General features: G+C 42.7%; 1 protein-coding gene across 1 annotated transcript in view; it reads left to right on the top strand.

The window, feature by feature from the left end:
- Nucleotides 1-7000: 7000 nt before the first annotated feature.
- Nucleotides 7001-24383, top strand: part of Arf6 (ADP-ribosylation factor 6) — a 74014-nt gene continuing 56631 nt past the window's right edge. Inside the window, exon 1 of the mRNA XM_080270016.1 lies at nt 7001-7061. The gene's annotated coding sequence lies outside the window, so the exon portion shown is untranslated. The remainder of the gene's footprint in view (nt 7062-24383) is intronic.

Below are 24383 nucleotides of genomic sequence, written 5' to 3'. Positions count from 1 at the left end.
CACACACACACACACACACACACACACACACACACACACACACACACACACACATTACTATGGCTCCACATTCTTCACCTTTCTATAACACCTTTTTGTGGCTAGTCGTTTGGGTGTGTCATTTCTTCTCGATTCGTCTTTCTAATCAGTCCGTCGCTTTCTTTCATTTTCCATTCTGAAACGTAAACATAGACAATCCAGTATCATTTCCTTCCAGGTGTAGAGATTCAGGGCTTCTTTGCGTAATCATTATCGTTATTCTCATTTTTCATTTCCTTGCCTTATCATCATTATCACTATCCTTCTATCTATCTGTTTATTGCCAGACGCCTTAATCCCGTAAGGGGTGGCCATAAACAAATCGCCTCCATGTCGCCCTGTCCAACGCCATTCCCACTGCCCTGCTCCCAGCTCACACACACCCTCTCTCATATACCTCTCCACTCCATCCCTCCATCTCATCGCTATTCTTGCTTTCATCATTATCAGTATCGTCTCTTTTTCGTTATCATTATCATATTATTCCCTCTTTAATTGATCACTTGGTACCAGCCTAATATATAAAATCCTTTTCTATCCCTTCTTTGCGTAGGAACCCGAGGCTAGGATAATGGAACTCAAAACTTTAACCCCTTGTGAAGAGAAACGCAAAGAGTAGAGTAAGTGTGAGGCCACACATGCTCCAGACATGTGATCGACAAGAGGAAACGAGGCTCCGGGGTCCGTCCAACCTCCAGACTCCGATATTGCAGCAGCTCTGACCCGGTGCATCGTTTCCTCTTGTCGATCACATGTTTCGCACAAGTATGGCTGCATCGATGAGGAAGATGATGATGATGATGATGATGATGACGGTAATTACAGATATTAGTAGTAGCTGTAGCAGTAGTAGATATAGTAATAGTAGTAGTAGTAGTAGCGGTTATAGTAGTAGTAATAGTAGTAGCAGCAGCAGTAGTAATTGTAGTATCATCATCATTATTATTATTGTTATTATTATTATTATTATTATTATTATTATTATTATTATTATTATGGCTATCCCTACAGCCCGTGGTAGTCGTAGTGGTGGCAGTGTTTGGGGGGATCACACACTGCAAACCAGACGACGGGTGGCACTACTTCCCCCACCGCTTCTTCGTCTCCCCCGTCCCCGCCCCGGCCCCCGCCCCGGTCCTCCACATCTCCCGCCCCCGCTTCGTCCCCCAGTCCCGCCCCGTCGTCTACACCCACCACCCCGTCTGGCCCTACCATTTCGGGGACGACGACCACTTCGACCGAAAGAAGCGCAGCGCCGAACCCGCCCAGGAGGTGACACAGGTAAAGAAAATGATCCCGACCAGGTAATATTCGTATCTTAGGCTGAGCTGTTTATGAAAGTTTGTTTATACTCTTTTGTCTTCCTTTTTTACATGTTTTTCTTTCCCCTGTTCACCTTCTGTAAAAAAAAATGTGTAAAATAATGTGTGCTTCCCTCAGAGTCGCCAGAAAAGATCGCCCGGTTTTGACTTCGACGACGACTTCCACCCGTTCTATAGCCCAGTGGTGCGGCCTCTCGCGTATTCCCGCCCAGTCATTTCCCGCCCAGTCATCCGCACCTTCACGCCCAGGTTCGCCGTCGTCCGCCCATCACCTTACTTCTTTGGCGGGTTCCACGACGACAAGTAAAGCTCAACGACTGACTGGAGCGACGAAGGGAGGAGGAAATGAGACAACGACCAGCTAACACAACGAGAAGACGGGAAACAAGCACAGAAATTTAAACCAACGATCATCTAAGGCAACGAAAACCAATGAAAGTAAGAAAACGAACGGCAACGGCTGGAGCAACGAAAGGAAGAGGACAGAGGAGAGAGGCCAGCTAAAACAATTAGAGAGAAATGTTAATGCTGTAAAATTAACTCAAGAACTGGCTAAGGATGGTAAGAAGTGGCAGCGAGAGGAGAGTATGTACGCTTAACGACCATCTTAGACGAGAGAGAGAGAGAGAGAGAGAGATAGACAGAGAGAGAGAGAGAGGTGAAAAAAAAAGACGTCGCCATACTTAAGGGGTTATTCGAGAAGAGAGGAACAATATGGCTGGGGAAAAGAGAAAGACAGAGGAGAGGACAATTCGAGAAGAGACGAACAGCAAGACTGAGAGGAAGAGAAAGACGAGGAGAGGAGAGGAATAAGAGGACTGGGAGGAGGAGAGGCAGGGAGAGGACAGAACAAACGGAGAAGAGGAGAGAGCAAGACTGGGAGGAAGAGAGAGGCACGGAGAGGAGAGGACTGCAGAGGCGCCCACGTAACTCTCTTCTTCAGCTTCCTGTTACGCTTCTCGTAGTCACACATTACACTTCTGCTCTGAAAGGACTATTTAACTTCTCATTTGTATTTCCTACTTGAATTCGTCACTCAAAAGCCTGTTGATTACATATTTCCTATGTAAGTCTTAAATTATGCGCAGTGGGTGTAAAATGGTGTCCTTCTGCGCATATATCCAACTTCACTGTAACATAACGATTCCTAGGTCACTTTTTTAAAACTCAAAAGTCTGTTGATTACGTATTTCCTATGTAAGTCTTAAATTATGCGCAGTAGGTGTAAAGTGGTGTCCTTCTGCGCATATATCTCACTTCACTGTAACATAACGATTCCTACAACTCATTTTAAAACCTCAGAATTCTGTTGATCATGTATTTTCTCTGACGGGTTTCGAATTATGCGCAGTGGGTATAAAATATTGTCCTTCTGCGCAAATATCCAACTTCGCTGTGAACATAACGATCCCTACATCTCATTTTAAAACCTCAGAATTCTGTTGATTATGTATTTTCTCTGACGGGTTTCGAATTATGCGCAGAAGGTATAAAATATTGTCTTTCTGCGCATGTCTCTCACTGCCTTGTAACGCGACCATTTCTACAATTCTTATTAATAAACTAACTTAACTGTTTACGATGTTTGAATTACTCTCCGATTTTTGGTAACCCTCTTATGCTCGACACAGCTCTAGCATTGCATTCCGGGTACCAGCAGACGATTTCCTTCATCAAATATTGGGCATGGAAGCCTGAGAGTGTTTATATTCTCTCAATCCAGACGATTTTATTCAGCTGATTTTTTTTTCTTCAGTTGTGTGCTGACTCTTGAACATAACACCAACGGAGAGGTATAAGAGAGAGAGAGAGAGAGAGAGAGAGAAAGAGTGGTGTGAGTTGGAGAGAAGGCAGTTTGATGGAGCACAGGGTGACGTGGAGGTGTTTTGTTTGTGACTACCCCTTCAAAAAAAAAAAAGTTTATATAAAGCCAGATGGATAACTAAAGAGAGAGGTGTAGGGTGAGGGGTGTGGGGAGAGGGGTGTGGGGTGAAGGGGTGTGAGGTGAGGGGGTGGGGTGTTCAGAGGTAGAGGGACCCGGTATAGTAAATCTTTCTACCGATATACAATGACGTGCCCAGGTCTCGATGAACGGGGAGACCAAAGTGGGACCAAGCATAATTTTTGGTGGGGAGACCAAAGAGGGGCTGGGCATAATTTTGGGTGGGGAGACCAAAGCGGGGAGAATTTTGATGGCACAATGCTGCACGCTGTCTACATATTAAATAATTCCAGGATTTTAAATTGGGGAGGAGGGAGGGGAGTGGAAAGGCCATGGATCTGAATGTCCCCTCCCTCCCACTCCCCCCTCTCCCTCCCCAGGCCCCAGCTGGCTAAATCGCTAGGTATGAGGGGTTACGGCTTACTCCCTCTCCTTTCACAGGGGGTGCTGCCCACTCTACAATTTTACTAAAGGGAAAAATTACTAGAGGGAAAAAAGACTTTGTTATATTCTTCTGTGATGTCAGGCATATTCATCTTGATCTGTAACCAGAGGAGTGGCCGGCTGTGTGTGTGCGTGTGTGTGTGTGTGTGTGTGTGTGTGTGTGTGTGTGTGTGTGAGAGAGAGAGAGAGAGAGAGAAAAAGAGAGAGAGAGAGAGAGGTCAATTAATGCAACAAGTATAAATAAATCAGTTCGTACACAGCAGCATAGAGTTCCTTGCAGACAGGCCAGGTAAGTCCTTCCAGCAAGACTTAATTTATTCATTTATTAACTTTAAAAAATGGCTATTATCAAGCCACTCTAAATTGAACTGTTCGCTGCCCTGAGAAATGCAACTTAAAAAAGAAAAAATATTAGTCCACACAGAGTATATTTATGTGAACACTCTGCCTTCTGCTCGCCTGTCTAAATATCTGTCTACCTATCTATAGCCAGACGCCTTAATCCCGTTAGAGGTGGCCACAAACAAATCGCCTCCATGTCCCCCAGTCCCCTGCCATTTCGCTGCCCTCACCCAACTTACACACCCCTCTCCCAGGTACAACTCCACTTCATCCCTCCTTCTTATCCTCGGTCTCCCCCTCCCTCTCCCCCCTCTCCACCTCACTCACACACACTCTCCTCGTTAGTCTCTCACCCTCCATCCTCTCCACATGGTCTGTAATTCCGTAACCTGTCATTTTACTCAGAAGTCACCTGTGTGGGACTTTGTTAAACACCTTTTGAATGTCCAGATAATTATACTGTATTACATCAACCTCGCCACTTTCATCTTTACACTAGTCCATTCATCCAGTGTTTGCCTAAGTTGAAAAACAGTTGACCATTCGCAAATAAATTCAAACTGCCTGGAAGAAAGTGAACTGTTTTTTGACCATTTTAAAATTATTATTAAGTCTCTTATGATTAATTCTAGTAATTTGCACGGTACGCTTGCTAGGCTTCATCATCATCAACCATTGCAAGTCCACTGCTGAACAGAGGCCTCCCCCAACCTTCTCCACGAATTTCTTGGCTTACTGGAAGGTAATGGCTAGCGTCTCCTTTCTCCCCAACCCCTATTTATTAGCACTGATGTTGGCCGTCTTTCATTCATCAGGAAAGTGCCCCTCTCCTAGTAGCGATTATGTCTGCTAGTACTTCACTGACTTCTTTCAGCGTCTGTAGAATTCTGGATGCCATCAGGGCCTGGCGATTTGTCTAGCTTTAATTCTTCAAGCTGTCTTAAGCCTCTTCTTTAGTGATTTTGGTGTCTACAAGAGGAGTTAGGTAGCATACAACAAATGGCGGTGAGGCTTCATCTTGCTGACACTAGTTTTTTTACCTTAACCTGGCCCAGATTTGTGTCCTTTTGCAGCCAAATTTCATATTGTTCAGTGGCAGGACTAGACAGGAGGGCTCTACATCATTTTCTTAACACTTCCTCGTGACTAGCATCATATTCTAATGTTAAACTATGGGTGCAACTCAGCATTCATGATGGAGAGAGGGAAATTTTAGGACAAATTAGAGTAAAAAGGATGCAGTGAATACGATACTCTGGCGACCAACTCAAGAAAGTATTTGTTTTTTCTTCATCTGTAGTTCTCAGTACTTCACTGTCATTTGTCTTGAGGTCTGCTGTTCTACATGTTCTTTCTTACTTGCTTTTCTCGATTCTCCAGAATTTCTTTGAGTTCACTTTCGCTTCCTTGGCAAGCACGTGTTCTGTCTCTGAAATTTTCTTGTCAATATTCTTACTTTGTTACGCTGCCCGATGTATTCCTGATGGATCTCCTTTCTCCAAATGTCGTTACCAACACTTGTGCATTCTCCTTAAGTTGGTCAATTACTACTTATGATAAAAGAACAATGTTATTCACCAAAAATATGTGCAATATATGCTTTACATAAACGTTATTACTGAATTCTTCCGATGCACAGAGGCGTTTGGTAATGAAATTTGAAGCCCACACAGAATCACGCCCGTCACCGCATTTTCAGAGCGATTAAGCTGGCCCTGGAGAAAATAATGGTTAAGAAATCTAGCCAGAGATATTAAGAGAGTTCACCCTTTAAAAGCCGTTTTCTCTTATGACAACTATTTGAAAGAAAATTAATAAACGATAATTTTAGGGGAAACTATGTCTTTTGCATTCAAATTTTCTTCCTTTAATCCTACATCATCATCATCTTCTTCACCATCATCATCATCATCATCATCATTATTATTACGTAGGGGCAAACTTAGTGGGACGCACAGCCTCACTCTCCCTCAGTCTCACCACCCACGAGGAGAGGGGGTGGGGGTCCTTAGGTTCAGACAGCGACTCCTCCCTCTCTAAATATCTCTCAGTATGAACGATTGACCTGCTCCAGCCATGAATTCCTTGACCTTCCCCTTAGTTTCTTCCACCCTCGAACTGAGTGGCCTCTTGTCATCTCAGAGGTATTATTGCAGCGCTCCTTTTTAAAACTGTAGCTAACTCGTAGTCCTATAATAGTAGCCTTGTCAACATAAAACATTCTGAATTACGTTTTCACACACACACACACACACACACACACACACACACACTTTAATTTGTTACTTGCCTACCTATCAGCAGGTAGCATCACCTGTGTGAAGCTTTATAGGCCTAGGCCTTTACGGATGGATATTTCGCAATTGTCAAACAGTTTACTGAATTTCTTACTGAGATAAATCATTCAATAAATAGATTTGTGTATATCTGCATCATTATCATGTATATTGTTCTATAATCTCGGCTCTCTAAATCAAAGTTAGTAGGATGACCAATAAGAGCTGCTGGACATGAATAAGATCTTGATATGTAATGTGCTTCATCAGGATGGCATAAGAATTATGGCTTCAAATATTTCTGTCCATAACATTTGCTCTATTACAGGAGAGAGATGCAAAAAGAAGTAAGGTAGGAGCATCAGGAGGTGAGGTTGACAGGTGCTCCATGGCGTGTGCTTCTCGTTAGTCATCTGACCCGGTTTTACGAGGGCGGAGGGATACACGTCAACCTACACCTGGCCTGGCCAAACTTGTACCCGTTATTTCAAACACCAGACTCAGTCAAGATCTAAAAGTGATCCAATTACCTGGGACTCGAAAATAAAAAGGTGTGAATAGTGGGTGTTGCTCGAGTGGCAGGAACTACTTTGTTTATGGTTCAAGCTGGGAGGAGGAGGACCTAACCGCTGACAGGAACGGAATGCATCTCTGACTACAATTTTGCTGCATTTTGAGGGACTGCTGCATGATCAGGTAAGTCTTGGGGGTTATGAGTGCCTTTTCAGGGGTTTTGGTTAGGTTTCATGGGGTTAAGGTGGGTTTGGAGGCGAGGGTGTGGGCGTGTTGGCGTGGCTCTCTCAGGTGCCTTCGGTTTTAAAAGGATACAGTTTAAAAGGAAACTGTTTAAAAGGCTACCAATTAAAAGGATATTGTTTACATACTTATATCAACAAATGCACGTGGTTTATAGATTCTTATTAGAAGAATGAGTGAAATAAGGGCAGCTCTGGATAAAAATTTTGCAATTTCTCCATGTAACTGGTTTCATGGAAGGTTTTGTTTTCGATTTAATAATATTTTCACCGGAATAACATCAAGTAGGATGTGATAAATTGCTTAGTATCAGGGACATGGGTGAAATATGGACATCTCTGTATCATGTTTTTATTGACTAGTAGCTTTTTTAACTGGTGTCTTGGAGGCTGTGATGGTGGGTTAATATATTTCCATGTATATAACAATGTATAGGACCTGCTGGATAGCTGGGTATGAGGGACATGAATGAAATTAGGGCAGCCTTGCACAAGTTTTAATGTTCTGTGACCTGAATACTGGTTTTATGCGAAGTTTCAACCCCTTCACGGTGATGGTATATTTTTAGAGTTTTTGTCACTGTCATGCATTTCTAGTCAGCCTAGGAAGGACCCCAGTTGGTGATGGTGTTGAATAAGGGTACATCCTCCCCCTGTCCTATCAGAAGTCTGTCCAAAGCTGAAATTAAATCATCTGGTGGTAGCAAGAATGTAACACAAAATGCATCATCAGACTAGGGGAGTTAATGATGAAATGTTGGATATTTAGGCAGCCAAAGTTCGGTTGGTCAGCATTGTATGTGGACATTACAAGAACCAGAGCTAACAACACCTGACCATATCATGAAAGCCACATACTTTTTCTTTTCCTTCTTTGCCAAGGTTAGGGTTGCAGGATGACTAAGGTAGGATCAAGGTAAAGTTAAACTCAAGGTAAAATTGTGCCTAAGCTTACGAATAACAGCATAATCCATAAGGAGACGTAGAGCCGTCTGTTAAATGTTAGCAAGAAAATTTCCCGGCCTTTGAATTGATTCAGTGACTTTGTAAAAGTGTACAGAGGTCAGCTTTCAAGTAAGAGGAGAATCTGTCAATGAACAGGGAAAATTTGATTACATAAAGGACATGTAGAGGTGTGTAGTACGTAGGAGGGCTACTGGGCCTTGAAAGCAGCCCATGAAGCCTATGCCCAGAGTCGGACACACACACACACAAAAAAAAAAAAATGTTAGGGTAGGTGAGGATAAGTTTGGTTAGGGTAGCATAAAAGAGGTTAAGTGAGGATAAATGAGGTTGGGTTATTACAGAAATTTAGTATAAGTTTCGATAAATAGGTACTGCTAAAGATAATGTTGTTCAAAAATGGCATTCTAAGATGGTGTCCATCTGTCTTCCCACACCACAAGATGGTGTCTGTCTGTCTTCGACACCATTAGGAGTTGTATACAAACATCCTTTTTAACATAAGAACTTGAAAATACTGAAAGAATCCCATGAAGAGCCAAGGTGAATGTGTGTATAGCCCTTTTCATTGGGCATGTTGTTGTGACGACCGTTTTGAAAGAAACAGCTTGTGCCGGGCGTGTACTAAGTATTGTACAGTAGAGTGTTGTATGGAATTGAGGCATCGTTTTAGATCGTATAAATGAATATTTTAATAGGAAACAAAACAGAAAAAGGATATTAAGAAGTTGAGATCGTATAAGCAGAAAAATGTAAAGTGGTAGAACATATGAGCGTTTCTCTACAGTACAGCATTTCATTCCTGCTTCCACCAGGTGGTTTCATTCAGCTTGGGGCAGACCTCTTGTGGTAAAGGAATTGATCCCTTCTGACAGGTGACTTTTTTTTTATTGTTGCTTCATTGAGACAATTTTATTCATGATAGGATAAAGCTGTCAATCTGGAGAGGTTATGTTCAGCCTCCATTAACTTTTTTATTGCGAGATGTCATAAAGCTGTCAGATACCAGCAAGAGTATTGTGATCCCTTGATTATCGTGCTTAATTAGTACCGAGCCAAATGCTTGATAAAATTGCACAATAACGAAAGCACAGAACATTGGGATTTATCGTAATGGGTACCAGGTACCCCACTTGTAAACACAGATTTGCCCATTAACAACAATATATTCCCATTCAGTACATATATACATGCTGTTATAGTAAGTACCAAAAGCACATAGGCATGGTTAGGTTAACAGATAGTGGTGAAAAGGGCATAATAAGGAAGAAAGTCATACCTTTGAAAGACTGGAGATTGGCCTGAGGGAAGGGGTTCTGAGGCTAGGGGGTGGAGAGTTTAGTGGTCTTCACCACCTGGAATTGTGCATCAAACAGGGCATCATCTTTGAATCCTTCAGAGCCTTCAGAAATCACAGACACTGCATCTTCATTGTCAGCAGACTCATTGATCTCAAGCTTTTTGGCCACATCTTGTTTTGTTTTGCCACTATCAATTTCCTTAACAATCTCCAGTGTCTCCTCATACATCAGTGTCTTCCTCTTCTTTTTCTCAGTTGATGGCCCAGCTTCAGGGCTAGGTGATGGTGGTGGTGGGTTAGGTTGGCGGGAGGCCTCAGCCATCGTGGGCAGAGGATAATAATAGCAATAATAGCAAATAAAAAAAACCTGGTCTGAGTGCAAGAGACTTGCTGCTCATGACTGCTAGGTGTGGGAAATTCTTCACAGAACTCACCACCTGCCCCAGCTCTGGTGCTGCAGGCCAGTGAAAAACGAGCTTTTGTAGCCTAAATGCTCTGACCCAGTGAAAACATATCACATTTACGAAGAGAGAACCTGTATTTTTTTTTTTTTTTTTTTTTTTTTTTTACACAGGAAAAATCATCAGAGAAATTACCAATATGCCGGGAATCGAACCCAGGACTCTTAGGTGAGAGTCCTGGGTTCGATTCCCGGCATATTGGTAATTTCTCTGATATCACATTTACAATGAAATCATGGCTGTCGCGCCAGGCAAATGCACTTGAAGCATGTGTGAGTGCTTATTTTTGCTGGTCTCTGGCAGATAGAAAATGAACTTACATGGCTATAAAGTCCTGGCCCAATGGAAATATCTTCATCGCTTGATAATGTCACTGTGAACTGTTGGGCAAATGGGTGTGAGGGCTGTGCAAGTGCGTATATCCTTTCGGCCCAGCTCACCCGTTGGAATGGTTAAATGAAAGTGTTTTCAGGTATGGCTATTTCCTGCAAAATTTGGCTGGATTAAATATTTTGCAAGTTTGTGGGTTTGGCGGTTTTAAAATTTCCCTAAATTACGGATTAGGTAGTTAGAGTGGTAACCATTTCAGCCTAAGGTGGCCTGGGACAGAGTTTACATGGATGTAGTGATCTGGGCTTAGATTTAATGACTTCGTCATTCAGATAAAACATTTATTATGTTAGTCATTAAAGGTTTATGTTACTACTGTAGCCTACTGTATTATGTTTTCAGTATTCAGTCATTCATTTAATCATCAGCAATCCTTTCTGCTCCATTCTCTTTTATGATATACCGTAATTGTTTACCTACCTGAAATACTGAGTGTAAGATATAACTGACTGATCACAGAATATGAAAAAACATACACCTATAGTACCAAACAATTATTTCATTCTTGCAACCTCAAGACAATTATCTCCCATACAAGACCTATTTATTGATATGAAGTTGTGTTTCAATGACCTTTTGTGAATTGTTGCATGAACGGCATTTACAGTTTGGTGGGAAATTTTTTGATGATGCTGTACAGTACAGTACAGGGTGTTCTCTGCATGGGGACTTGTGTTCTGTTACATTGTATCCAGTTGGAAGATCTAGCAACACTGTTGGCTATTGTAATGTCATTGCGCATGAGGCGTGTGGGAATCATGTTTATGAGTCTCAGGTTTAGGTGCAGACAAACTCAGGCACGCGATAATGGTGTGCTCAAACTGTAAAATGTGCTATAATGAGAGGAGCATGGACTTTCTTTTTGAAACAGTAATGAAAACCAAGTGAATTATAACCAAGGGGTCACTGTACTAAAACTTAAAGCTTTTGGGTAAAATGGTTAAGATAATCTATTTGTTCTATAGTGATCTCTCTAATAATCCACGTAATTGATGCTGGTATGATACTGTGCTGTTGAAAATGCACTCCAAAGGTACAGGAAAACATCATAAAGGCCTAATTGCCACAAGCCGCTCTGCCAAATTCATTTTTTTTTTCTTTTTTTTTTTCCAAATATAGTACCTGTACCACAAAGTATCCTACACACCTTGCTTGCACAAATGTTAGCTAAAAAAATATATGCAGCACACACACACACACACACACACAGATGACAGTACACGACTGGAGTAACATTGTGCTCGGCTGGAGCCCAGGATAACATCACGAGGGTCTGCACAACCCCCAAAACAGCCATGTCAGTCATGAAGGAGGTCATGTTTGTCTTTTCCGTGTTCAAAGCTCTGCGTTGCTGGAGACCTCAATGTATTTTTTTTTTTTTTTTTTTTTACAACAGTGTTTGTATCATTTTCTTTACCATCCTGTATGATGTCTTAATTGCTGCACTATGGTATTATATTAGTTTAGTGTATTATTGGTATCTTCAGATGGTTTTATTCAGTTTAGGAGAAGCTTCTTGTATTGAAGGGGTACTTTGAAGGTCATATTTAGTCTCTAGTATGAAAATTGAGGAAAATTATTTGGTGGTTACAAGAATGAAATACAACATACAGTACATCACTGGATAGAAGGGGTTAATGCAAGATGAGGACCACCAGTTGGCACATTACAGTTATTCATAACACTTGTTAATATCTACAACCAAAGGATAAACATATTTTTTATCACTGGTACTCCCGGATAACTGGATTCTGTTTAGCAATGATTTTTCTAGCTGTTAGGAATAGATATACTGTAACTGTCAGCAACTCCGTCAATCTGGGTGATATCCTTTTTAGTTTATTCATGTTGCCCCAAGATCTATCTATCTATCTATTGCCAGACGCCTCACTCCCGTTCGGGGTGGCCACAAACAAATTGCCTTCACGTCACCCTGTCCCCCTCCATTTCACTGCCCTGCTCCCAACTTACCCCCCCCTTCTCTCATATACCTCTCCATATGCCCCAAAATGATTTTGTATAACTCAGGAAAAGCCTTCTGTATTGTAGGTGTTTATTAAGAGTGTATCAAAGCCTTCCAGTTTATGAAATCTGTCTTAAGCTGAATAAAATCATTAGGAGATGCTAAGGTAATGAAAAAGACATCCTAGGGCTCAGTGAGTGAAGCCCTTCAGTACAAAATTGTTTGGAGGGTGCTAGCAAGTTGTTTTAGTGGGTGGTTTACTACTGTATGAAGAGTATGTTCCAGGTTTTTATATAATCCTAGACTCACTATGATAAGGACGAAAAATTTTCAGTTATGTTGCAGAATTATATATAAAATGCTAAATTTACAGCAACAACTAGTTTTATATTACCCCATTTGAGGGTGCAAGAGGGTATGAGATAAGACTAGTGTAGTCCAGGTAATTTAAATCAAAGGAGACCTCCCTACATCCCAAGCACTATTTAGGTAGTAGAAAATCCTCTTGCAGCCTCTTGGATTCAGACTGGTGCTTTACCATATACTCTCCTTTGAGTCCATTTTATAGTACAGTATATACTTAATGGAAAAACCCTGAGGCACCCTCTGGGACTTGAACCAGAGCACCTAAACCACAGTGCATTCTTACCCAAGAGCTTTGCTATGAAACCACCAGGCATCTACCCTAATAGTGATGGGGTTAATGATTGCTATAGCTAGCTTCAATAATGTGAAAACTCTATGTGGGTTCGAGTAAACTAGCAAGATCAAATTAAAGTTACATTACTATAGAGGATGGCATAGTCACCTTTAGGAATGAGCCTTGTCAGTACCATGTTGTCTTCTTTACTCTTATTTGCTGATGATTTTATTGAAATAAGAAAGCATTTTTCAAGCAGGAGAGGTTAGATACAGCCTTCAGTTACTCCATAATTATAGAAATAGTAAGAAAAGTACCAACAGATTCATGAAGTAGCAGGATAAAAATAAAACTTACATTGTCTGACTCAGGGAGTTGATTTGCATAAAAAGCACTTGCATTGGATATAATATTAGACCTTTGCTTTTGTCTTTTTAATAAAAATAAATGGAGGAAAAACTTGGAATGCCAGAATATCATGTGGCATGGGCCAGTGATTGAACTCTGTCATATTGCAGTCTTATTTTCAGTCAACCCCTCCACCCAAATGATGTTGTATATTTCATTCTATTTATCCAGACAGTTTTATTAAGCTTAAGGGAGACCTTTTGAGCCCCGGGGGTTAGATATAGCTTCTGTTAATCCCATCCCAATTAAAAGTCTTTCATATGCTTGATAAACTGTCTTGAAGCAGCAAGAATAAAACAGAAAGTATGCCCTTAAGATGACAGGTTTAATTTCACAGAGATACCATATACAGTACATAGCATTAGCAGTGTGTAAGTAGGAATTCAGCTAATTCTTAAATTACTCTACTAGCTTTTTCCATACCTGGCGGATTTGTGCATAGAACACCGCACTTGGACTTAAACCCTTGCATTAATTTGATCCCCAACAGGTGGCTTTTTTTTTTTTTTTTTTTTTTTTTTTTTTTTTAATTCCATCAGGGAAAGTAGCCTGTCATGTGCCCCTATATGTACTGAACTACTGTAGCTTAGTATCAGGCCCTTACACCACAGTGAGGTACCATAATAGATTTTTGTTGTTTTTTACCCTAGCTCAAATAATGCAGTGTAGGAGTTCTGCAACTTACATATGTTTGATTTACATAATTTCAGTTGTACATAAATGAGTCGTCTGAATACAAAGTATATTAGAATTTATGGTCAATTGCAGTTTAATTTGTAATATTTATTGACATTTTGATTTTGCCCTACTGCCCATTATCTTTACCCAGTACTGTATCTTTATCCAGTGTACAGTTTTTTATGTTTAGCACATTTTACCTGTGTTTTTGTTCCTGAGTGATGTTCAACTTCCGTAATTTTTTGTTCATTTACTACCAAGAGAGCCCTTACGTAAGTTAGGGACTGTTGATACATCTCATAATTTAATCACAGTAGCCCTTGTAATGCTGATAAGACAACTTATTTCTATTGTAACTCTAGTACTCTTATCTTAAACATTGGATTCTGTATCTGAGATTAACCACTCCTAACCTTCAGCCACCAAAAGGCACTCATATTAAAGTTCACATTTGTTGTAAGCACAGTCCAGAAAAAACATTAATTTTACATCATACGAGTAGTAGGGGTCTGAGCCTAGGTCACTGTAGCCCAGAACAGTTGAGGGTAGATGACCAGCTTACTCATCATGTTGGCATTGCATTAGAAAAAAAAGAAAAAGTTTGGGGGGAAACAAACCTATGCAAGGCAGTGTATCCAACTAGGATGTTTAAATCACTAGACCTTGCGGTAATAATTCAAATTCATGAAATTCAGATAAAGTCATGACCTACCAGGACATAAACAAATATTGCTCCGGTGAGACGATGGGAACTCAAAGAAGTGGTGTTGCTGGAAATAATTATGAGAACAGAAATAGTGTACAGTAGTTAGTCACTTAACAGGAGTGATATTTATTATATGGTCCTGAACTGACTTTAAAGGAAGCAGATTTTTTTTTTTTTTTTTTTTTTTAATGTTCCCAAATTATCATTACTTTTTCAAAAATATGGTGCTACAGATTGAGGGAAGTAGCAAAATTAGCTTTGTAGATATCAGTGAAGTGTTAAGTGGCAATATTTCTGTAAATTACTGAGGAATTAACGGCAAAAATGAACATAAGAGAGGTAACATTTTTAATGGGCTTGCAGTTGCCATTTTGCTCTTTTTTTCGTGACAGTTTCTAGTAATGTTATGTGAATTTTGTCTGGTATTGTAATATTTCTTCTAGGTGTATAGTACTGCACTGATAATGGTCCATATTATCATATGTTAAGAAAGCTCCCTAACACCTCTTCCTTCGTGATTTATTTGACATCAGCTTATGATGAGTATGGTCATTTTTTACTGATTTAAGTGACACAGAAAAGAACAGTAAGGAGTAATAAGCAAAATAAATCACATAGGAAAAGGTGTTGGGGAACTTCTATAGTAGATGAAAATATGGGCTGCTGGGTAATGTTTTCCTAGTGCAAGGAAGGAAATCAGTAAATCTATATATCTGCTGCTGGATTCCTTGATCCTGTTCGAGGTGGCCACAAACGAGTTACCTCCATGTACTGTGTTACCTGCCAACAAGCATGGAAATACTGTACTGTGATCCATTTGTTGCCACCCTTTACAGAATTTGCAGCATTTGGTGATAAAGATAGGTATACTGATTTCCCTCCTTTCACTGGAAAAATATCAGTAAATACCTACCAGTGAGCAGAGAGGTATTGAAGAGAGGGGGTGTGTGAGCTGGGGGGAGGGCAGCAAAATGGCACAGGATAGGGTAACATAGAGGCGATTTGTTTGTGGCCACCCTTTACAGGATTGAGGTGTCTGGCAATAGATAGATAGATGGATGTGGTAAAATGTTGACTTATTAATGGGAGTTGGCATAGATACATACATACATGTTTATACGCTTTCTTGCATTACAGTGAACAGTACAGTGGTAGTGAGTTATAGCAGTGGAGATTTTTAAATTTCTTTTCATCATCCACTCTCTTGATTTAGTGCTAGTTATTTCTTCTTTCACCTTTATGATTCTATTTTTGTGTCTGCCTTGTTCACTTCCTATTTATCCCACTCTTGCCATCACATTTTGTTATTCATCTTTCCACTTCAGGTGGTCTTACCCTGAGTGACAACTTTAATGGTTTCCTGTGACCCAGGAAACCATTTACAGTGCTGGGTAGTAACCATATAACCAAAATAATGGGGTGATGTGGAGCCTACTTTGGTGCCCCTATTGACTGGGTGGAGAGATGCAAATGTGGCGTCCATCCAGGAGTCAAACCTCCACACTCCTCCGCACCTTGCTGTGGTGATGCACTGTCCACCACAAGGGGACATTGGTTCACTGCACGGGATAGCCTAGCAGGGGTGGTTGCTTTCCTGTGGTTGATGGTTGTCTAGCCACAAAGATCAGGATTAATTTACAGAGGTAACAACAAAGTAGTTCATTACACTGCATTGCTTGAAGTGTGTGATTGAGTACGGAGCAGTACCAGTTTTTGTTCACCCAGCTTTACATACTCCTCAGTGAAAGGTGTGGTTCATCCAGGAAATGCTTGCTAATGGGTGGAGTCTTGCAGCGTCTTGGTTGATTTGCATTATTCAGGGTATTGTTTGATAATGTTACTACGGTACTATTTACTGTCTGCTTGGTGCTGTGGATATTATTATGGGCCTTTGTTCATAGGTGGGAGTTATTAGATAGATATATGTTTTATGATATTATCTCTTGTATGAGCTATAAGATAGAAATATGTTTTATGATATTATTTGTAGTATGAGGATGTCTTATTCATTTTCAGTAGACCACCACCAAAGAATTTTGAGTATCTAAAAGCTAAATAACATCATCTAGTGGAGACAAAAGTTTAACACAAAGATGTCTATGTAGTGAAGATAAAGTAAGGGGTCTAATTAATGTGAAACTATTGTGAAGGTAATGGGATAATAGCGGTGCATGAGAGAGCATTTACTGGTGTTTATATTCAGTTTGATGTCATTATTTTGTTGTTCTTTGTGCTTCCAGATGTTTTAATTCAGTTTAAAGGAGAATTTGTGTACTGAAGGGGTTAGAATAGACTGCATATAACCCATCCAGTTTGAAAAGTCTATCCTAAGCTGAATAAAATCGTCAGGAAATGATAGGAATATAAATGAAAAGTCTATTCCCTGTTTGAATGGGTTAATGTTGCTTAGATGATAATTATTGTACTGTGTATGTGTGCCTGAGTATGGGCGAAGTGGGTAGTGCAAGGACAATGGCTTGAATGATTAGGCTAGTAGTGGTATGTGGAGAGAGAGAGAGAGAGATGGGGGGGGGGATGGTAATGGTGATGGTAATGGTTGTGTATGAGCAGAGGGAGGATGAGAATGGTGGTGGTGGTGTGAGAGAGAGGGAGGGAGTGGATGATAATGGTGGGGGGTGACATTCTCTAGTATCATATTACAGGGCTTGACACAGAACCCGACCTATACACTCATCCACATTACCACACCCACACCACTCCACCCCCACACTGTCCCATCCACACCACTCCACCCCCACGCTGTCCCATCCACACCACTCCACCCCACACTGTCCCATCCACACCACTCCACCCCACGCTGCTCCATCCACACCACTCCACCCCCCACACACACAATTCCATCCCTCCTTCATCCCACACCACTCCACCCATCTCCCTCACTACTCTACACCACTCCACTTAAACTTCATCCTTCGCCCTCATTATTCTGCATCCCATCACTCCACATAATTACACACACTGCACCACCCCTCCATCCCACAGTACGCCACACACACCGTTCCGTTCGCACTCCACCCTTCAATCTCACTACGCCATTTTTCCACACCACTCAACCAACCTTACTCCACCCCACCACACACAGCATATCCTACCTATCCTCATTTCCCCTACATCACTCCACTCCTCCACCTTTTCTCCCACTCAACCATCCTGACTCCTCCACACACACTGCACCATCACCCCTTCCACGGCATCCACCCACCCATTCCACCCCACTCTTGCCTCAGCGTTTCACCATGTTTCGTAACCACCTCTTCCGGACCAACTGTATGCTTTCGTAACCTTGCATTCCTTACTGTGGATAGGTGAGGGTTGCGACATAAGTGTACAGAAATGAATACTTCTTCAGGCTGATGCTCCTCTGGTTTCTTTCCTCATTATCCCTTTTCTTCTTTTACATCTTTTTTCTTGCTTTCTAAACCATACCTCACCTGACCCTTAGGTAGGAAATGAGCTGTCGATGATGATGATAATGATTCTCCCCAATTTCTTTTCCTGCCTCCCTCCTACACTCCTCAGATTATTTTCCTCATTCTTCCTCAGTTGTCTTGTTTTTCTTCCCATGCAAGCAGTCTACTTCTCGTTTATCTGCTGTAACGTATATATCTAATATCTTTTTATCCACCTCTCCCTTTCCTAAACCTACCTTTCCCGACACATTCCCTCTTCTCCTTACCGTCTCATCCTCTTCACGTATTTCTTTTCATGCTAACCCTTCCTTTTCACTTTCCTGTCTTTCCCACCATCCTCTTTCCTTCGCTTCCATTTTAACCTTCATCCTATTCACTTTCCTGTCTTCCCCACTTATTCCATTCTCTACACATGTCCCATCCTAGTCTCTACATTCCCCAACCTTCCTACCTTCCCCTTTCTCTCCCTTACTAGTATTGCATAGAGTCACACATATCCACTGCCCACGTAATGTTTTTAGTTACTCTCCTTGAGGTAGTGGAACCGAACTGAGGTGTGTAAAATATGCTACCCTTGAAATGAGGTAAATATAATATGCACCCATCTTTCACGATCTTCTCACATGCCCCACTCCTCCCTCACCCTCGATTTTCCTTTCTTCCCACCCCTTCAGTCCTCCTTACCTTTCTCATTCCTGTTTGTTTTTTCCTCTCCTCCCCACCCACCAAATCCCCCCTCACATTCCCCTCCCCCTCCCCAGTTTCCTCCACCGCCCCCCTCCTTACTCTCAATTTCCCCAGCCTCTCCCTCTGCTTTTTCATTATGCCTGGAACTCTCATTCTTCCCAGCCTTCCTCCCTGTACCCTTCCCTCCCCTACCCTACACATTCTTCACTCCTCTCTTACCTCGGCCTCCCTCCCCTCCTCTCTCTCTTTCCCCTCACACACCCTGCCCACTGCCCCTCCTCACTCCTCCCTACCTCTTCTGCTCCTCTCCCCTTCCTCTTTTCTACCTAATCTTCACCCCTCCCTTACCTCCCTTCCCACCTCTCTCCCTATCCTATAAGTTCCTCCTCTCTACCTCTGTTCACTCTTCCTTACCTTCCACTTCTCCCGCCTTCTCTCCCCTTCCAAGCTCCTCCAGGCATTTCCAGTTCCCTCTTCTCCTATCCCTTTCCTCCACTCCTTTCTTCCCCTCTCCCCCTCTCCTCAATCTTTTCTCCTCCTCTTCCCTATCCCTCCTCTCCTCCCCTTTCCTTCCTCTTCCTCCCCTCTTCCACGTCTACTTTCTTCCCCCTTCCTCCACCTCTACACCCTTCACCTCGCCCCACGCATCTCCACCTCCCTGTTCCACCCTTCCCCAATCACCTCCACTTCGCTTCTTCACCTCCCCTCCATCCATCTCCACCTTCCTACCCCACGGACCATCCAACCCTGCCCTCCTCCTTTCCCTCATTTCCCTCACGCTCCTCTCCCTCTACCTCTCCTGTCTCACACCCACCTTTTTTCTTCCTCCGAGCCTTCCTGCTTCTCTAACCTTGTCTTTGACCCGTAGAGTAGTTAGGCTGCCTAGTTAAAATCTACCTTATAGTAAACAGCCTCGGAAGGACCCACTGTTCCCTTGATGTTTGTTCTCCTTTACACGCCTTTGTCCCATCCTCTCCCCTTACTCCTCTTTTCACCACGAGTTAGCTTATGTCCTCTTCCCTCCTCCTTTACGTTCTCTTCTCTCCTCCTCCTCCTCCTCCTCTCCTTCCCTCCCCTTCCCTCTTGTGATGTACTGTAATTAAACTCCCATTCCCACCTCCCTCCCCACCATTGTCATCGCTTCCTTATGCCATGCCTGTCTCCCACCCCCCTTCTTTCTCTCCCCCCTCGTTCCTTGTCTCCCCTCGCTCATCCCCTATTCTCCGCCACTCATCCTCTCCCCTTTATTCTTTCTCCACCCCTTCTTTTACCTTCTTCCCACTATTCTTCCCTCCTCTCCCCTCACTCAGTCTTTCAGTTGCATTCTCCATTTCCTTCCCTATCAGTCCTCTTCCCACCTTATCTCACTTCTTTCCACTAGGCATTCCTTCCTTCATCTCTCCTCTCCTCTCCTTTCCTCTCCTCTCCTCTGCTGTCGTATCCTATCCTATCCTTCTCTCTCCTCTCCTCTTCCCTCCTCTCCCCTTCTCTCCTCCAGCTCACCCCTCTCCCCTCCAATCTCCTTAACCGAACACTTCCCTTCGCTCGTAATTCCCCTCACCCCATCTCTTTCCCCTCCCTCCCCCTCCCCCTCCCCACCCTGCCACTCCCTCCACCCTCCCTCTCCCCACTGTGCCACTCCTTCCACTCTCCTTCTCCCCACCCTGCCACTCCCTAAACCCTCCCTCTCCCCACCCTGCCACTCCCTAAACCCTCCCTCTCCCCACCCAGCCACTCCCTAAACCCTTCCTCTCCCCACCCTGCCACTCCCTTCTCCCCTCACCCAGGTGTTCCACGCCCCCCTCTCCTAACTTTTTCTCCCTCCTCATCCTCCCCTTCTCACTTTTCCTCCCCTCTCCTCCCCATACCTCTTCTAACTCTCCTTTCTTCTCCTCCCTGTCCTCTCTTTCAGACTTCTTCCCTCTCTCTCTCTCTCTCTCTCTCTCTCTCTCTCTCTCTCTCTCTCTCCCCCCTCCCCTCCCCTCTTCCAGCCACACCTCTCTCCCCTCAACCTTGTACCCTTTGTCAATCCACACTTCCCCTCTTGTTCTCTCGTTTCTCCCCTTTCTCTTTAATTTATCTCCACTGAGCCTGCCTCTTTGCGTTCTGGCTGATTTTTGTGGTTTTAGGGGGTATTTGAGAGAGAGAGAGAGAGAGAGAGAGAGAAAGAAAGAGAGAGAGAGAGAGAGAGAGAAAGAAAGAGAGAGAGAGAGAGAGAGAGAGAGAGAGAGAGAGAGAGAGCGTTTTGTTCTAGCTATATTATTTTCTTTTGTATTTAAGGTATTTTTAGTTTGAGAGAGAGAGTGAGAGATTGTGTGTGTGTGTGTGTGTGTGTGTGTGTGTGTGTGTGTGTGTGTGTGTGTGTGTGTGTGTGTGTGTGTGTGTGTGTTGCCTCTTCAGTCTGTTTATCAGTTTACCAACCTTGTCCTCATTGTTACATCACTCCTCCTCCTCTTTCATTCTCTCTCGTATCGTCTCTCCTTTTCCTTTCCTCTCTCTCCCTTTCCCCTCCCTTTCTCCTCCCTTTCTTTCCCCTCCCTTTCTGTCCGCTCCCTTCCTTTCTCCTCCCTTCCTTTCCCCATCCTTCCCCAACACATCCCATTCCTTCGCATCCCATCCTTTCTCATCCAGTCCCATCCCACCCTGTTTTATGGTCTCTCTCTCTCTCTCTCTCTCTCTCTCTCTCTCTCTCTCTCTCTCTCTCTCTCTCTCTCTCTCTCTCTCTCTCATTTTATCTACCCCTTGCCTGTTGTTCGGGGTAAAAATGATATATAGTGTTTGTAAGTGTTTTTCTTAAGCTGTTTTTTTTAACTTTAATTTCCTGTTACGTGTTTGTGTTTTATATAAGTATTTGTGTGACCCTGTTTTTCTTGTGATTATGTATGATTATAAGTAGATAGATAGATAGATAGATGGATAGATAGATAGATAAATAGATAGATAGATGGGTGGGTGGATAGATAGATAAATAGATAGATGAATAGAGGTAGATAGATGGATGTATGTGGATGGATAGGTAAATAGATAGGTAGATAGATGGATAGATGGATTGATAGATGGAATAGGTAGATAGATAGATAGATAGATTTTTTCATTGCTCATTCCCGGTCAATATATCCTTTTTTTCCGGACCGTATTTTGCATTTTTTTATTTTTCGTTTCTTGATCATCTCTCTCTCTCTCTCTCTCTCTCTCTCTCTCTCTCTCTCTCTCTCTCTCTCTCTCTTTCTCTCACAACGTTCATCCTGGCCACGCCCTTGCTTGCGGGAGGGGGGGAAGGGGTGGGGGAAGGGGGTGAGAGAGAGACTAATGGCTCAAGGGGGAGTTTAGAGAGAGAGAGAGAGAGAGAGAGAGAGAGAGAGAGAATGGCAAGTGCAGAGTGTCATTGGGAGGGAAAGAGTGTATGAAGAGAGAGAGAGAGAGAGAGAGAGAGAGAGAGAGAGAGAGAGAAATGCAAGTGCACTGTCATTGGGAGGGAAAGAGAGTGTAATTGAAGAGAGAGAGAGAGAGAGAGAGAGAGAGAGAGAGAGAGATGCGAGGGTGGGGGTAAGCTGACATCATTGAGAGAGGTGAAGTATGGAAGGAGAGGGAAAGAGGGGAAGATTACAGGCACTGATAAAGATTGAATAAATAAGAGAAGTACTGTAAGAGAGAGAGAGAGAGAGAGAGAGAGAGAGAGAGAGAAAGAGAGAGAGAGAGAGAGAGAGAGAGAGAGAGAATGACAAAAACTGATAAGGTTTGACTGGGAGGAAGTTTTATGAGAGCAGTATTTCAAGATGATATTGAAAGCACAGTCCTTTCACCTTAACTTGGCCCAGATATTCCTCCTTTGGTAGCTTCATCACGTAGGCCAGTGTCTGTATCGGGTATGGAAGCTCCGTAACACCCTTTTCTTTGCGATTTATTTTTGTACACGGCTGGTTAATATCCTTTTGCAGGGTATCTTCGTTGCGTGGGGGTATTAGAACGATATTTTGCAATACGGGTAATAAGGCGTAATAAGCAGAATAAGTCGCTTAGAAAAAGAGTGTTGGGGAGCTTCCTAAACTGACGAGAATGCAGACTCAAGACATCAAGACTAACTCCTTTACATAACGCTTCTTCGTGACTAGCATCTTATTCTAGTGATCAGCATTGAAGATGATGAGATGGCAATTTTACGCCGAGTTAAAATAGAGCATTGGGCCCGTATTATCGTCGGGTTAGGAGGCTCCCTAACACCTCTTCCTAAGCGATTTATTTTTGGAAATGAATGGTTAATATAGCACCTTTTCTTTAGCGATTTATTTTTAGGTATGGGTGGTTAATATCTGTGTGTACGTTATTTATGCAGAGTATGGTGATGTCAGAAGGATTTATAGAACAATCATAGAATAGGACAGTAAGGTGTAATCAACTAACAAATCGCTCAGGAAAAGGTGTTAGGGAGCTTCCTTACATAGAATAGAACAGTAAGGTGTAATCAACAGACAAATCGCTTAGGAAAAGGTGTTAGGGAGCTTCCTTACATAGAATAGAACAGTAAGGTGTAATCAACAAATAAATCGCTTAGGAAAAGGTGTTAGGGAGCTTCCTTACATAGAATAGAACAGTAAGGTGTAATCAACTAACAAATCGCTCAGGAAAAGGTGTTAGGGAGCTTCCTTACACAGAGTAGAGCAGTAAGGTGTAATCAACAGACAAATCGCTTAGGAAAAGGTGTTAGGGAGCTTCTTTAACCGGCGATAATACGGACTTAGGTGGTGTGGAAATAAGAGAAACGAGAAATATGTTACGGGTGAATGTGTAGAAGATAAGGATATGAATGAGTGTTGAGAGGTGGGTATGAATGAGTGTTGAGAGGTGGGTATGAATGAGTGTTGGGAGGTGGGTATGAATGAGTGTTGAGAGGTGGGTATGAATGAGTGTTGAGAGGTGGGTATGAATGAGTGTTGAGAGGTGGGTATGAATGAGTGTTGAGAGGTGGGTATGAATGAGTGTTGAGAGGTGGGTATGAATGAGTGTTGAGAGGTGGGTATGAATGAGTGTTGAGAGGTGGGTATGAATGAGTGTTGAGAGGTGGGTATGAATGAGTGCTGAGAGGTGGGTATGAATGAGTGTTGAGAGGTGGGTATGAATGAGTGTTGAGAGGTGGGTATGAATGAGTGCTGAGAGGTGGGTATGAATGAGTGTTGAGAGGTGGGTATGAATGAGTGCTGAGAGGTGGGTATGAATGAGTGTTGAGAGTTGGGTATGAATGAGTGTTGAGAGGTGGGTATGAATGAGTGTTGAGAGGTGGGTATGAATGAGTGTTGAGAGGTGGGTATGAATGAGTGTTGGGAGGTGGGTATGAATGAGTGTTGAGAGGTGGGTATGAATATGTGTTGGGAGGTGGGTATGAATGAGTGTTGAGAGGTGGGTATGAATGAGTGTTGAGAGGTGGGTATGAATGAGTGTTGAGAGGTGGGTATGAATGAGTGTTGGGAGGTGGGTATGAATGAGTGTTGAGAGGTGGGTATGAATGAGTGCTGAGAGGTGGGTATGAATGAGTGTTGAGAGGTGGGTATGAATATGTGTTGGGAGGTGGGTATGAATGAGTGTTGAGAGGTGGGTATGAATGAGTGTTGAGAGGTGGGTATGAATGAGTATGGAGAGGT

This window comes from Coenobita brevimanus, chromosome 39, assembly GCF_032717465.1.
Source record: "Coenobita brevimanus isolate Jiangsu-jjx chromosome 39, ASM3271746v2, whole genome shotgun sequence".
In the NCBI taxonomy this organism is placed as follows: Eukaryota; Metazoa; Arthropoda; class Malacostraca; order Decapoda; family Coenobitidae; genus Coenobita; species Coenobita brevimanus.
The sequence above is the reverse complement of the archived record's forward strand: the minus strand, read 5'-3'. Positions and strand labels throughout refer to the sequence as shown.